The sequence below is a fragment of the Pezoporus wallicus genome, unplaced genomic scaffold (assembly GCF_028554395.1).
Source record: "Pezoporus wallicus isolate ANWC-B61680 ecotype Strahan unplaced genomic scaffold, APGP_CSIRO_Pwel_v1 scaffold_11491, whole genome shotgun sequence".
NCBI classification, from domain to species: domain Eukaryota; kingdom Metazoa; phylum Chordata; class Aves; order Psittaciformes; family Psittacidae; genus Pezoporus; species Pezoporus wallicus.
In genome coordinates, this window is record NW_026642649.1 from 9,885,283 (window position 1) to 9,901,864 (window position 16,582).

Consider the following 16,582-nt stretch of genomic DNA (forward strand, 5'->3'; position numbering starts at 1 on the left):
TACCAAAGACCTAAAAGAAGGTACATGTTACTATTCTTGGTGCATAATTTATAAACAAACAACCTGAGAGGGGGGTTCTTTTTGTTTGCAACTCAGAGCTTTAAAAGCTGGGGTCCCAACAAACAGCTTACTATATATCACTGGTTAATCTGTTTTATGATCTTCCAGGATATACCCGAAGCTAAATGCATGGTAACAGTGCCGTTACACATGGTAATCCATTATGACCTTTTAAGAACTGATCCTTTAAGTTACTTTTATTTTACTTGCAACCTTCCTACCCTGATGAGGGTTTGAATGAGTAATGGAAAACGGCTGCTTCGTTCCACTTCAGCTCTGTTTAAAAGCCTCTGTCTCTGGAGCCATCTTGTGGTGATTTTTTTCATTACTAGCCTTATGCCCAACACAGTATTTGTTACTGAATGCATTTTCTTTCTTTTATCAGTTTACCAATCATATGAGTAATTTTACAGGACTATGAAACTCTAGAAATTGTGTAATGTATTTTAGTTGTAATATTTGGTGTCCTTTGTGTTGCCTTCCAAGATATTAGTGATCTCTATATATCAGCTGGTGTTCTGGCTTGGTGTGTTTAGACTGTACTTCATTTCACAGTCGGGGGATTAGATGTTGCGCTTATTTATGATTTGAGAAATGACTAATTAGAAGATACCAAATAATGCTTGAAATTAAGCAAGTTAGCTGATGACTCTGAGCTGCGTGGTTTGGTTGATACGCTGGAGGGAAGGAATGCCATCCAGAGGGACCTTGATGCACTTGTGAGGTGGGCTCATGAAGTTTAACCATGCCAAGTGCAAGGTCCTACACATGGGTCGGACCAATCCCAGGCACAGCTACAGGTTGGGCAGAGAAGAGATTCAGAACAGCCCTACGGAGAAGGACTTGGGGATGTTGGTTGATGAGAAAATGAACATGAGCTGGCTTCAGTGTGCGCTTGCAGCCCAGAAAGCCAACCGTATCCTGGGCTGCATCAAAAGGAGCGTGACCAGCAGGTCGAAGGAGGTGATCCTGCCCCTCTACTCTGCTCTTGTGAGACCTCACTTGGAGTATTGTGTGCAGTTCTGGTGTCCTCAGCATAAAAAGGACATGGAAATGTTGGAACAAGTCCAGAGAAAGGCCACAAGGACGATCAGGGGACTGGAGCACCTCCTGTATGAAGACAGGCTGAGGAAGTTGGGACTGTTCAGCCTGGAGAAGAGAAGGCTGCGTGGAGACCTCAGAGCAGCCTTCCAGTATCTGAAGGGGGCCTATAGGGATGCTGGGGAGGGACTCTTCATTAGGGACTGTAATGACAGGACAAGGGGTAACGGGTTAAAACTTAAACAGGGGAAATTTAAATTGGATATAAGGAGGAAATTCTTTCCTGTTAGGGTGGTGAGGCACTGGAATGGGTTGCCCAGGGAGGTTGTGAATGCTCCATCCCTGGCAGTGTTCAAGACCAGGTTGGATGAGGCCTTGGGTGATACAGTTTAGTGTGAGGTGTCCCTGCCCATGGTAGGGGGGTTGGAACTTGATGATCTTAAGGTCCTTTCCAACCCTAACTATTCTATGATTCTATGAAATCCAAGACTGCTCATCTTCCAGTATCACATCACTGCTTTGTCTACACTATAGCAGGCACTCAAGGGTACAGAGGTGTCTCACTTGCTGCTATGGATTCTGTTTGGGATTTTCAGTGTCCTTGGCAAAGGTGGATTCCTGAATTGTTTTGGAGGAATAGTTCTTCTGGCACTTTTAATTTATTTTACATTATCTCTGTATGGTCCCACAGTCTTTGAGGGGAGCCAGCATCCGTGTTCTGTGCAGCACTCAGCCTGCTCTTTTTGCTCCAGCAGTAAGAATGCCAGACCAGGAGTGCTGCAGTTGATGCCAGGCAGTGGAAAGTACTTGGCTATTATATGAGAAATAAATAGGTAAGTTGTTAATACATTCGTGTTTCTAATTTGCCTTCTACACTTTTGTCAAAGGCAAACTTATTTCGGGACACAGCTGTGTATATCCTTTACTTACTGTTGTTCTGCCTGACAAAATTTGCAGATCAATGACTTTGTCATTGTACCTGCAAGCTGTGACGATGCTCAGAGGTAGTTTTGGGTGTTGCAACCACAGCTGTTTAGAAGTGTTATTCTTTGGTAGCTTAATGGCTAAACAGTGGGTTGTGTTTCAAAGTTGTCCCCCTTACCTGATGGTGCCTTCAGCAGACTTAAAGCAGTCTGCTGAAGTCATCTGGAGCCTGTCTGGAAATACTTCCACAACCCACTTCCTAGGTCCTGAAAACTGAATGTAGGCTTGGTCACAACAGTAATACACCAAAAAGACCCACAATCATCAGTTGTTTGAGATAAGTTTGAGAAAAAACCTAGAAAAAAATACCTTAAAGTCTTTATTTTGTTCAGGTGGAGGTTTTACAATAATACAAAGCATGTAGTTGCAATGACATTCTTTATTTCAGGTTATTCTGCAAGCAGAGCAGCACAGGTCACCTCTTAGGTAATTAACCTTGTGCAGTAAGCATGAACTAGACAGGGTTCTTGACCTGAAGGCTGTGGTTACAGTTTTCCTGCAAGCTGTAGTTTTAGGAACTACTCCACCATCCAGCTTGCTGCAGGCACTGCCTGTGTGTTCTTGTGTGGCGAAACCAACTCTGTTAGGTATATGTGGCTGTTTCTTTTCCACCGAGATTTAATATGGTAATTTATTCTAGAGTAAAAACAAAGAAAGTTAATGTAACACTACAGCAGAGCTGCTCGGAACTGTGACTGTGGGGCTGTGCATATTGTTCCCTATGAACACCATAGAAATTAAGATTGTTCCTACTGAAACTATTGTAAAGAATTAAACACACACGCTCAAGCCTTCATTGTTCAGAAGCTTCTTCTGTCCATTTTAAAGATCCTTGCTTACAATGCCTTAAAATCTGCCAAAAAAATCTACCAAAAAAACCAAGAACCCCAAAAGCCAAAATAACACAACCAATGACCCCAATCTAACCAAAGAAACCCAAAAGAATTAACAGTACCTGATAATGAGTCTGAGTGCATGATAAAGCAGCTCACTGCGGATGAGAAACACCACAGGGCACAGCAGTTTTGGTAGGCACCAAAATCAAGGGGCTAGAAGAGTGAGTAACATGAGTACTTGATCGTGTCTTTTTGCTGAGGTTCATCACATCCATTTCCTGAAGCATCTGAGGTCTCAACACCGCTCTAGTGGTAGCAGTAGTGAAGATGATGGATTTCCGTGGGCTTGCTGTAAACTACCATAGTGCTTCCTAGTTATGTTGGTGGTAGTAATGCTGGTTAATTTGGGGGGGCTGTTTTCTGAAACCACACTAGACATGATACTATAATTTGCAGTTTTCCTAGCACAGATAATAGCCCTAAATGCTGTTGAGGTGTGTGGGAAAAACTCTTCAAAGGAAAAGTGTCCAGGGGAAAATGCTCTCAAAAAATGAGGCAGCTGATGTGAACAGGAGTGAAGGAATATGGAAGGTTAAGTCAGTGTTAGATTGTCTTGCTAGCCTGACTAAAAGCATGGCAGGAATGGGTGAGGATGGGGGAAAAGTAATCCTTTGGTGTATCTGCTTCCATGCCCTGTGTCCTGTTGTAAGCTATGGTGAAGTTGCTCATAGCTCTAAAGGAGAAAGGGTGATGTATCACACAACCTCCTTACTACATATGGATGGATGGATGATAGGAGACCCTCTGCTGATTTGCAGTCACTGCATTTCTGACTTCAGGTCTTCTCTTTTGTAGGGGATAATTTAGCCTATCTTTACAGAGATGAGGTTCACCAGAGCAAAATGTCACTCAGGCAGACCACAGCCTTTATAACAATGAAACTCTTACCATATAAATCTGGGTTTGGTTTCTGTTTGGTTTTGCTTGATTGATTGCTTTTCCCCTACATTAGGAATGGACATTACAAGCCAGCATTGGCTATATCCACAAGAGAAACCTCTTTCATGGAGAGGGGAAGTGCAGCCTCCTTTCTTCACACACATACAGCTGTCAAATGCACTCGGCAATAATAGCACAATTCATCTTAAGGAGTCTCACCTTCCTCTCTGTTACTAGCAATTTATTTATGGTTTAGGAAGGAGGAGAGGAGCAGAAGGTGGTAGATCTTTGGCATGCCAGATACCCTGCCAGAAATAGACTACAAGGAAAAGCAGCGTTTTGCAGGACAGGTAGGAGCACTGGAGTAACAAAATAGAGGTAACAGTGACAGTCAAAACCAAAATGTGTCTTACCAGATATTTCGGTGGTTGACTCCTGGGTTGGTTCTTTGCTCGGGTCCATGCTTGGCTCAGGGGTAGGTTCAGTACTTGGCTCTCCGCTCAGCTCCCAGGTGGCCTGTTCACCTTCTTGCACTCCATTATTCCCAACTTGCTCCGTGCCTTCCTCCTTGTATGGGTCTCTGCTGTAGGGCAGGGGCAGCTCTGTGCTTGGTTGTATGCTGGGATCTCTGCTTTGCTCCACACTTGTTGTCTCAAGCACAGGAGTAACAGGGGTACCTACAAATAAAATGGAAGGAATTTACATGGATGAGGAGGATGGTTTGAAAAGCCAAGTTACTTCAAAGGCTATCTAAGAATGTACATAGTTGCTTTTATGGATCAGAGAGACCAAGTAGGAGTTTGAGGGAGGGGGGGAATAAATCTGGGAATAATTACACTCTAGAACATGAATCTTATTTCAAGTTACAAAGATTGATTTGCCGGTATGGCTTTGACTCACCTTGTGCCTTTAGCAGATCAACCAGAATCAGTGCCAGCAGTGCTGAAAGGGTTGTCATCTTCTTCAGCATGGCTGCCTAAACACTACATTAAGCATGAGCGTTTGGAGTGAAGCTTGAAGTACACAGCAGACAGAAAGCCCTGGCTATTTAAAGGCAAGCTCATACCTCAGCGCACCTTCTTGAGAAGACCAGGTTGTGAAAACAGCCTCCAAATTACATTCTCAGAATGAATTTAGGGCCTACCTCTTGGGGACTGTAATCAGTCAGTTCCTGCCCCTTGCTACAGGGTGAGATAACCTTTACCTCAAGCAGTAAAGGACATTTGGGGGCAGAGAGGTGGGGAAGTGGTGGCCCCAGACTATGGTAGCATAGATAGTAGTGTCATTGCGTGCCTCGGGCAATGCTGGTCGCTCAGGGCAATTGATCCTGTTGGTTTTGAATATGGACCTTCAAAAATCCTTTGATATGACACTTGACAGATTGAACATGCCTCGCAGTAATAGGTGAAAGGTGATGTGTGACTAAAAACTATGCAGCTGGCACTGTTGTAAGGAAATAACAACAGTGTGAAAGAGCTGGGATGTTTTGGTCTGAGGCTGGATGAGCATTTTGTTGGGAAGCCTTCCTTTGTCACAGTTGGAAACTTGTGTGCTTGTGCATGCGTGTATCCAGCCTGTGACAGGCAGTATCTCAGCCCCAAAGTGATGGATGCATTTGAAAGGCTTGGACAGAACCGGATAAATCCTCCAGAGAGGAGCCAGCTGCTTTGTGTGGCTTAATCAGCAAAGCACGCTCCTTGTTCCAAGGACCATTTCTGATGCAGAAAAGATGCTCTGTTTGCATGGATACAGCCCCCCATGACCTTCCCCATCACAACTAACCAGGGAACTGAACCATGGCAAGAGACTCTCAGGTTGTGGCAAATATAACTGGCTTAGTTAGGTTTTGGGGTCTGCCAGGGGAGCAGTGGACCTCAGGTCTGCGTGTTCAACTCTGTGATGAAAACAGAACTGTGGGCCTGGTTCTGTATGTTACGTTCATATGATTGAGTGCTGTAATTGCTGTAAGTAGCAATCCTGCAATAATTAGCAGAATTGGGTTAATGTCAAGTCAATGTAAAGGAATTCAGAGTCTGGCTCTCAGGATTCCTCCCCCCACCCCGTTTCCCTGATTTCACTTGTTTAATATTGCATCAACTGAGTTTTTCAGTGTAGTGTTTCTTTCAAGTTGCTTTTACCTCTAGGGTTTGCCTGAGGCATTATTCCTCTAATCAAGCTTCTTATGTTGCAACAGAAGGGGTTTCCTTTTTTGTTGAGGTGAAAAAGAAACACTGATGTCCACAAACACCTACAGATACGTGGCTGCTGCAGAGGGTTTCTCCTGTGTTACGAGTTTCAGTTGAAGGTTGATGTGTAACATCTTTTCTGTTTTTTTCAAATGTGAATGGAAGAATTTGCCGCTCACTCACTTGTAAGAGGTAACAGCACGATGCACGGGTCAGAAACCTGAAGGTAACTATCTGCAATGAGCAACATTCTTCAGTATAGACTAAGAACTCTTGTTTTTCGCTCTTGAAAGTGTTTTTCTAACACACAATTGTTTTTATGAGGTGATGGGCCTGCCAGTTGTGAAAAAAAGAGCAAACATAGAATCATAGAATCACAGAATGGTTTGGGTTGGAAAGGACCTTAAGATTATCTAGTTCCAACCCCTCTCTATGGGCAGGGATGCCTCACACTAGACCACTGAGTTATTACTGTGCAAGGAAAGAGGAATTGTTGTGTTACTCCCTTAGTGGATCTCAAGTTTGTTTCTGATTTATCTTCCCTTCTCATGAGGCTCACTGGGCAGAGTGGCCCATCTTGCTCTTCCCAGGTCTCTCCTGTTTGTTTCTAACAAATGTAAGTGAATCTGAGCATTTTAAAGCAGGGTTGCAGGTTAGATGTTACATTCACTTGTTTTTCACTGCTGTTTAGAGTTGTTAAGGAGAAATCTCAAAGAGCAGTAATGAAGGTACAAATTTTGAGTAGGAGTTCTCCCTGTTTGGGCTTTTGTGTGGCTTGGATTTTCTGGTTTAGTTTTCTGTTGGTTTTGTTTAGAATCAGTACAGACCCTGGCACTATTCAACATCTTCAGTGATCTGCAAGTAAATAGTTAACATTGCTGAAAGAACTAAGAAATGAAGATTCCTGAAGAGTAAGTAATGGTGAGGACAGAGGTGTGTTACAGGTTTATTGCATTTAGCTACATTATTTTCAATAGACTCCAGCCAACAAGGCAAGTTACATGTACAGGTTAAAGGAATAAAAGCCATACTGAAGCAGTGGAGGCTGCATCCTGGGAAACAACTCTTTCCTTCCCCAAGTTCCTGAATGTGTCCCTCAGTCCAGATGTTAACATCCATTATAGAATGTAACTAAGCTAGAGAGGGTAAAGAAATGAACCATAAATGTTTATTGGTGGAAAAAAATCCCTCTCTATGAAGGGAGAAATCCTTTCAGATGTGAAATTTGTGTATTTTATTAAAAAGAAGGATGGAGGAGTGACTTATGGCTTGTAGTTTTACTGGGGGGGTGGGGGGAAGAGGAGAATGCAAGGTCCTAAAGCAGTCATTAATGGCATGGGCAGAGGCATAACCAGAGACTGGCTTGATGCCAAAACAAAACAAATGGTTTAGGTAGAAATCAGGGACTATGAGGGAGCTGAGTGGTATAAAAAACCCTGATGGATTAAAAAACCTGTAGGTATGATTATCAAATGGCTCTTCTTAGCCTTGTGTTCTCTTGACTCTCAATTGTCCAGGTTATGTATTGATATTGGACTCCTATGGAGAAGCAAATATGACTTTAATACTATGGAGATGGATCACCAGTTCCTCTGTGGGGTAGTGGAAGACGGTTGGTCTCACCGTTAAAATGCAGGAGGTGGCAGCACACCAGAGATATTTGTACAACCTGTCGATAAGCTGTGTTCAGCTCACTCGTATGCAGAAGCTGTGCAAATGTCCACAGAACATCTTTAGTCAGGAGAATAAAAGTGAATTCTGCCTTAACTGCATTAGAGTTTTGGAGGATACCTGACAGAAACCTGGCAGTGATTGAAACTGTCTGCTAATCCCTGGGGCAGGATAGGTTGTGATGATACTGTCTTATACCATCTCTCTGAAGGGACTTCTTTCTTTCTCTGTATCCATTTAGTCCAGGTGTCTTGATTGATATGGAGACTCTCACCTGGAACTCTGGTAGGTGTAAGACAGGCAGTTCTTCTTACACTTCTGTGCCTGTGCAGTACCTGGAGGTGAAAGCTTCTTCTGCATTTTAACAATCCAATGCTAGTATTCCAAAGGTGCGTGCTGTGCAAGCGGACGCGGTGTTAAGAGGTTTTGATAGCAAGTAACTGAAGCAAGCTGTGATATGTAGCCTCCCTCACCTCCAAATTGGGGCATGTAGTGCAAGGTATTTATTAAAAGTGTTTTCATGAAGTAAGAATACTGTGATAAAAGATACTAAAATAGCTTTAAAAATTTAATTTCTTTCCTCCCCTGCTGATGTTTGTTACATTTCTTTCAGCTCAAAGCAAGCAAGGGTGATGAAGTTCAGTGGAGCTAGGATCAAAGCAAGGGACAGTCAGGTGGTGCAGGAACTAGTTGTCAGAAGTTCACACAGGCTCAAGAGAAGACTGCAGGTAAAATTGATGGTAACTAAATACATGGAAGCAACATCCAGCATGTGTGATCCTCAGATGAAACATAGGATCATAGCATAAATCAGCCTGGAATGGGTCTCGGGAGGTCTCTAGTTCCAGTATCTTGCAGAAAGCAGGGTCACACCAACTCACGCCAGTTTAGTCAGAGATTTATTCAGTCTTTTGTTGAAAGCCTCCAGGGACAGAGCCTGACAACCTGCCTGGGCAGCCTGCTCTGATGCTTGATAGTCCTCATGGTGAAAAGGTGTTTCCTTATAGTCAATCTGAACTTCCCTTGTTTCAACTTACACCTGTTCTCTCTCGTCCTTCCTCTGGCTATCACAGTCAAGCTTGGCTTTTGTAACCTTCATAAATAGATGGAAAGTGAGAGAGTGTTAGAGATTGACATATTCTTTGTGTTTTATGTGCATATTGTATAAAGACTTGTAAATTCTTACCTTTCTCTGGGCACCAGCTTATGGCCACCTTTGCAAACAGAGCACTAGGCTAGGTGGATCCTTGGTTGGACTGGGTTATGTTAAACATATTGCCTAGTATCCTTTGTTGGACTAGTGTAGCAGGGAAAGCTGTGGATCCTAATTTGGGTATCTGAAATAGTTGCGGAACACTTAAAACTTAATGTAGCTGCAGAATCTTTTTAGGCAGAACAATTTTTAGCTTTGCAGTCTTACCAAAGGAGGTCAATTGGGAAATAGTTTAATTTACAGAAGTAGACTCAATGCTGGAGACCTGTGAAATCAGATTGCACAACACAGAAACTCCTGTTTGGAAAACAAGCTATTTTTTTGTTAGCAGCAAGGACCAGATTTTCTGGAAAGGTGAAGGATGCTGAGACTACTTCATTGTTCTCTTGTGAGCTGAGGGTTCTAGGGCATGCCCTAAGGCATGTTATGTCAGATATAACTATTTATGCTCTGGGAAAAGGATCAGTGGTAGTGTCCCTTCTGGGACTTTATTTGTACTTTGCAAAGAGTTTTCTCCCTTTTCATGGGGATTAGCTTGGGAGAAAAAGTCAGAGATTCTGTTTCTTCACAGTCAAATTCCACAGAAAGAAGAGTTACGTGGACCAAGTGCTCAATGTTCAAGCTGGCTTCATGGAGTGAATGATTTTTGTCAGTTTGGTTTGTTAATGAGGCACATCTTGACCTTCTCTGGAGAAGATGGGAAAAAATACAGTCAGGATGGTTTTCATACAGCTATGGATAGGCTGAGTTACATATCAAAAGATCTAAATATAACTGTTTGAAATCATGTTTTGTGATTCAGGCCTGACTTTCAGCACTACCTGGGACTTGACCACTTTTTTTTTTCCTCCCTGAAGTCCAGTGTAATATATGAAGTTATGGCTGCCCCATCCCTGGCAGTGTTCAAGACCAGGTTGGACGGGGCTTGGAGCAACCTGCTGTAGTGGAAGGTGTCCCTACCCATGGCAGGGGGTTGGAACTGGATGAGCTTTAAGGTACCATCCAACCCAAACCAGTCTGCAATTCTATGAAAATGGATGTGCAGTTTGTAGTGGTATTCTGCTGGGGAAAGGCAGGCAAATGGGGTTAGTTGATGCATGGATTTGGTAGCATGTTTAGTAGGAGATGAAGGCTTGGGTATTTTTCCGGCTTTTATCAACATGATAATTTCCATGCTCCACTTTGTATTCTTCTTCCATGTCATTTCATCTCTCAACAGCATCATGTCCTTTAGGTCTTTCCTTTCTGTATCTGTTTCTCCTGCCACTGTTTGCATGTTTGCCACTGTTCCATAAGACAGCCTTAGTCTCCCTTCAGGATGGAAGGAGCTCACCTGAACTTTGCCAGGATGGAGTGGATGAAAGTATTTTCTTATCTGTAAAACTTCAGTCTCTCAGCTTTCTGCCAGAGGGCAAAATGCTTACTCAGAGATAATGTGACCCTACTCAACCCTTGAGATCTTTGGCTTACCCAGCAGCATATCTGACCCCGTAATGCCATGGCTTCTCCACCAGCGTTGGGAGCCTTTCTGAAATGGAGTGCTTCATGTAAGGAAGGATTTATGGAAAAACACGTGCCATAGTGGCACAGATACCAGAGCTCACCTGCTCTGTAAGGGGTGTTCACTGTAGTACCCTAGTTCCTGCAGGTCATGAGAGAATGGGAGAGTGCTTATGCAAGGGCACTTCAGCTCTTCAGCAGGAGCCATGGAGAACACAGCTCAGTTGAATGTGAAAGCTGCAAAATGATGTTGTTGTTTTCTTCTGTCAGTTGTTCAGAATGTTTCAAGATTCTCTTCATATTTTGGGGGGGGTTGTATGACCCCCCCAAGTGGTGGCAATATTAATACAGCTACAGCAACACTGACTGTAGGAATAGCAGCCCCACTCATGAGAGGAAAAGCAGAAATGTTGCTCAGAAATACACTGTGTGCTTTAAAAATGGCTTGTGAGTAGCATAATAAAGTAATGGATTTTGTGCACAGGATGATCTTAATTGTATCAGGAAAGTATGCTCTATTATGAATTGTTTTCCCTGTTTTAGGAATCATCATTACTAAAGCTAGTGGAAGCCGTGTTATCAACCTCAGTAAGAGCAGCTGTGAGGAGAGCTCCTATTTTCTGCCTTTTTTAATCTTGGTGAGCAAAGCAGTATGCTTCTCTTAAAGTAAATATCACACCAGTAAATTGGGTTCATCCAGCATTTTTGGTTCTTTTGAATACCTTTTTGGTAATTGCCTTTTCTCCAACTTGATAACATCATGTTTTCCATATCAACAGCACTTTATCACAGCAGCTGCTGGATCAAGCAAGAGCTTTCTTTAGCATCTTGATTATTCTTTTAGATGTGGACTTGGATATCCATGGGTCCTGCTCAGCCTGTAGTTCTGGTATGTGCTGTTTATCTTTGTGATGGGTTTGAAGGATGTTTAAACAGTCAGGGATAGCTCACACATATTCAATACATGTTTTGTGAAACATTGTCTGTCCATAGTGAGCCCCTTGGAAGAACAGGGTTGCTTTGCCACTATTGGCACATGAGTGAATAACCTTCTCATCAAGATATTCTGGTGATAGGCAGGTCACCCATCTTCAGATCACTGTCCTGATTTGTACTGAATTCCAAGAAAGATTTTTTCTTTTAGGGAGAGGAGGGATGTTTCAGTAAAGATGTCAATGACCATCGTTTTGGGATGTTTACCAGAAAGGCCATGCTAAGGCAATAGGTAAATCATGGGCTTGAAGAGTCTGTCTTGTGATAACGGACTAGAAGAGGCTGGCTTGTTCAGCCGAACAAATACAAGGCAGGAGGTGACCTGTTCTGCCAACTCATGAACATGTCAGGGGGGTAAATGCCACAGTTGAACTGCTGCTTTAGGTGTTAATATGGGGACGAAAGGCTTTATGCACATTTAGACTGGGAAAGGAAGACAGTTTTGCAGAGCCTTCAGAGGGGAATAGTGAACAAAGAACAAATGCTTTTTAAGATGAGACACACTAGGTGTATGGGTGTATGAAAGGGAGTATGTGATCTGATGGGGGATAACTGGGAGCAAAAATTTGGATGCAAATACCTGTTCTGGCTTCCCCCCCACCTGCCCCCCTCCCTGAGACAGAGCAATCTGGCCAAAAATGAATGTTGTAGACTTTCCTCCTCCTGTAATTTTTATTAGTTACATCCTGTACTCCGATGATTTCTCTTTATCCCCGTTCTGCCCACAGAAGAAGAGGAATGGAGTTTTCACAGAGGCAGGATTACGTTTTTCAGCCTGATCTCAACTCTAGTGACATCAAAAAGGTTTGTCTCTCTGAAGGGCCCTTCTTGTTCTCTGTTTGGTTACCTTAGTTTCCCTATTGAACAGCAGGAGGCCAGGAATGAAAATAATGGGCAGGTTTGCACCGTGGAGCAGCCTCCTGGTGGTTCATACTTCCAAGTAATGTGTTTTCCTCCACATCCCAACTGTCTTTATGCTCTGAGAATGTGATATCGAAGCTTCTCTTATGCTCATATTTTAGTCTGTGTTTCTGCACTTACTTTTTAAATCCAGCATAAATTCACATGCTTCGAGTAGGTCTCCAGCAGATCCCTATGAATGACTTCTTGTTCCCAGCCTCTAACTTTTACCTCTGTGACATTTATCTGGCCATGTAGTCAGACAAGCCAGGGGAACTACTTTGCTGAAGAAGGATTCAGAACAAAAAGGTTGATTTCTGCTGGATTTGTTTTCCATCCTGGCTCACTGTGCAGCTGTGTGAATGCCCAAAGGGAAAGGATAGTAATGACTGCAGCAAGGCTGAGATGTAGAGGATGGACCATGTTGTTCAGCAGCAATCTGGCTTTGTCTTCTGACCTTAAAAGCAACGGAATGAGGCACACAAAGCAGAATGGATGCCAGAAATGGGAGCAGAGCTTGCCTTACCCTTGTCAACAAAGGAGGTATTTGTAATGCAAGAGGCTGACTCCCACCTGGGAGACGGGAAATTCTGGTCCTCCAGTGTGCTTGCTAGTCAGTAGGTAAAGCTGTTGTAATTTGTGGCTAACCAGAAAGGCACTGTTAGCACAGCAGTCTGTGGAGAAAAGATGTTGAGACTATATTAAGGAAGAAATACTGTTTGACTTAAAAGTCAGTGTCAGATGGTCGGTTAGGAGAGCTGTGCTCATCTGCTGCTTTTCCTGGGACTAGAAACTGAGCCCGTGTAATGCAATGTTTGCCTAACACAGGTAGAATTCCTTGATCAGAAAATCCTGATGGATTCTGCTGTTTGTGTGGTACCGAAAGAGTTAAGAGGAAACTCTTTCTCTCTGCTTAGCCCAGCAGCATCCAGTTCAGAAGATAAAAGCACCCCTCAGCATGAACAGGCTGCGAAGTGCATTTGAAAATAAATTCTTTAATGCCAGTTGTCATTACGAATTTATTTTCAAATACGTTTTGCAGTTTGCTCCTGCTGAGAGCTCCTTTTATCTTGTAACTTGCAGACTGTGGGGCTGAACAAAATAGGTACCTTTCCTCTTAAATAAAGCAGCAAATATTGAAGCAAGATTCTATCTGTCACACATTATAATATTTATATGTATTTCTCATCAACCCCAAATTCCCCAGGGACTCTCAGATTCGCATGAGGTCTCACAGTGCTGGGTTTGGCATCTGGGTATGTGATTGCTTTAATAGAAGACCATGCTGTTTGCTTTGGCTCTGCTGACACTCCATTACACTTGGTCAGATGCACATAAAAGACAGTCTAAAGCTGTTTATAAGGATGATACTTTAGGCAACACGATGAGTCAATGTGTCATGGCTCAGCCCTGACACTTGGGTTCAAACTTGGCTGCATCTGTTATGCTTTGTTAGCAACAAAGGATTAGGAGCTAAGTACCGTAGCTAGCTGTAGCTTGCACTCAGAGGTGAGGTGTAGTTTGTGTGTTGCCCTGATTTCTACCTTTTTTTTGGACAGCATCAATTACTTGACATGCTTAAAACCCTGTGAATCCTGCCTGTGCTGGGAAATGATGAATCCCTTTTTTCTTCCTCTGAAGTACCAGGGGAAATGTGAAACTCCAGACATTTTCAACAGATTTGTAGAACAAATGAATACTGAAGCCAACACAGAATCACAGAATGGTTTGGGTTGGAAAGCACCTCAAGATCGTCTGGTTCCAACCCCCTGCCATGGGCGGGGACACCTCACACTAGACCAGGTTGCCCAAGACTCTGTCCAACCTGGCTTTGAACACTGCCAGAGTGGGGCCTTGGCCAGTTGTGGGGAACTTCTTCATTTGCAGCACAGTAGTAAGAAAACAGCAGGGTGTTTAATTTGTTTAATTGTTCTCTCAGAATCAAGAGCCGTGTTCTTACAACACTGCTCAAATTTGCTCTGATCTTTCTCCTGGCAAAGCTAAGTAATAGGAATTTGGAATCCAGCACAACTCTTCTCCTTCCACATTACTATGACAATAGCAATTAAAAAATCATACAGTACTACTCCAACCTCCCCAGTCCTACAGGGCAATTCATTCCAAAGTTATAGCTGTCCAGTTCAGCAGAAGGGAAAAACATTTGTATTAACAGTAATAACATTAGTTGGAAGTTAGGAACTCTGCTTATAGTTCTTGGCTGTATTTTTCACAGTACTGGAAACTGTGGGGACCTTTTACCCCAAACACTGATTTCTGCACAAGCTTGAAGTAGCTGTGTTCCTGTGGATGCTTTATAATTACCCCTTCTGTGACAGTTGTGCCTCTGCAGAGAGCACTGAGCTTGTTCCCAAGAAGCCCATGCTCTGTTCCAGGCTCCCCATCCAGTCTGCTGCTCGATTAAGCAGCTTGCTTGTTTTAACTTGTGCTTTTTACACACCTCATCTCTTCAAATGCTGAGGGAACTCTGGGTCTTTAGAGTATGGAGAAGAGAAGGCTCAATGTGGGACCTTATCGCTCTCTACAACTGCCTGACAGGAGGATGGAGCCAGGAGGTGGATGGTCTCTGCTCCCAGGTAACAAGTGACAAGAGGAAACGGCCTCAAGCTGCAGTAGGGGAAGTTTAGACTAGGATATTAGGAGAAATGTCTTCCCCAGAGGGTGCTCAGGCATTGGAACAGGCTACCCAGGGCAGTGCTGGAGTCACCGTCTCTGGAAGTGTTCACGCGCCGTGTAGACGAGGCCCTCAGTGCCATGGGTTAGTGGTGGCCTTGGCAGTGCTGGGGTAAAGGTTTGACTTGATGATCTTAAAGGTCTTTTCCAACCTGGTTGATTCTATGATTGATATTTGCTAATCTGCAGGGGTAAAAAAAGCCAAGAAATAGCTGGAGTGGGTGAATGCTGTTTTGTGGGCAGCAGCAAAGTTAGGAGGCAAAAGCCTGCCTATATCTAGAACAGTGTATGATTCTCGGCTAAAGGGGTGTACAGGTTTTGTCACATCCTCATAGCTAAATGTAAACTATTTACTTCAAATTGGATTATTACTCCATTTAAACAAAATGCATAGTTGCATCCATTCTCTAAAACCAGAGAGATGTGACTCTTTTTCAGGCCGCAAAGCACTATGTATTATTATTACCACTGTTTAATTTTCAGCAAAACTCTGACTTGTGCTTGCATTCCTATCCTATTCTGAAATAATGAATTCTCCTCTGGCCATGATAGCAATCTGTAGCACAGCCTTACGGATGCATTTGCTCTGGGGTATAAACCTCTGGGTGTATTAAGGGGAAATCTTCACTGAGGCAGGTTGTTCTTGTTTAAAACTGTAAATGACTCAAAGCTGCAGTTTCAGTTTCTAGCAGTCCCACCTGCTTTTCAGGAAGTATCTGTTTGCAGAAGGAATTCCTATGGGGGAGGAAATTCCCCACAGATTAGGGAGGATTTTTCATGTAAGTCTATTTTGATTTGTATAAGAGACTAAAAGGTTATTTTTCATGTCACTGGAGAACTTCCAGCCAAATAGATATTTTTCTTCTTGAGCTGCTTAACTTGAAGTCACTGTTGTCCTGAAGTAGAGTTCCCAGGAATTATCAGCACTGAGGCTGTTTCTTACTGATGCTACTCTCCAAACCTTGTATTTAGTAAGCAAAGAAAAGGAATCACGAGCTAGAGCAAACCCTCACCGATGTGCTTGTAATGTCTTAACTTAAATATTCGCATTTAAAACTAGAAACTTGGTGGCATCTGTAGCAGGCCTGTGGGGCAGGTGCAGTTGGATGTGCTGCCCAAAGCCCAGATCCCTCAGCATACGCAGCGTGGGGAGTGACTGTTGGGCCATGAGAGCACACAGAGGCGGTCTCCCTGGTTGGTTTTCTAGTTGAAACCATCTTTCAATTGCACTGGAAAAAAACAACTGGTTTGGACTTCAGGAAAACTGCTTCAATCCAAGCCCAGAAGAGGGAGCCCTCCATCAAAATAAGGCTCTGAACTGGATCACGACCAAGATTCACAGAAGTTTCCACTTTCTCTTCCACCTGCTTATAAATCACTGGGTGGAATTTCTTGCTTGTCTGCCTAGTCTTTAAAGACTAACAGCTCGCAGTTTCTACCCCTAAACAATATCATTCAATAGCTGACATGCATGTGTGAGAGTTTTCTTAAAACTCTGACTGGACACATCAGATACGGAACTTGGTCCCTACAAAATAAAGTCTTCCATTGCTCTGCAAAGCAAGCCC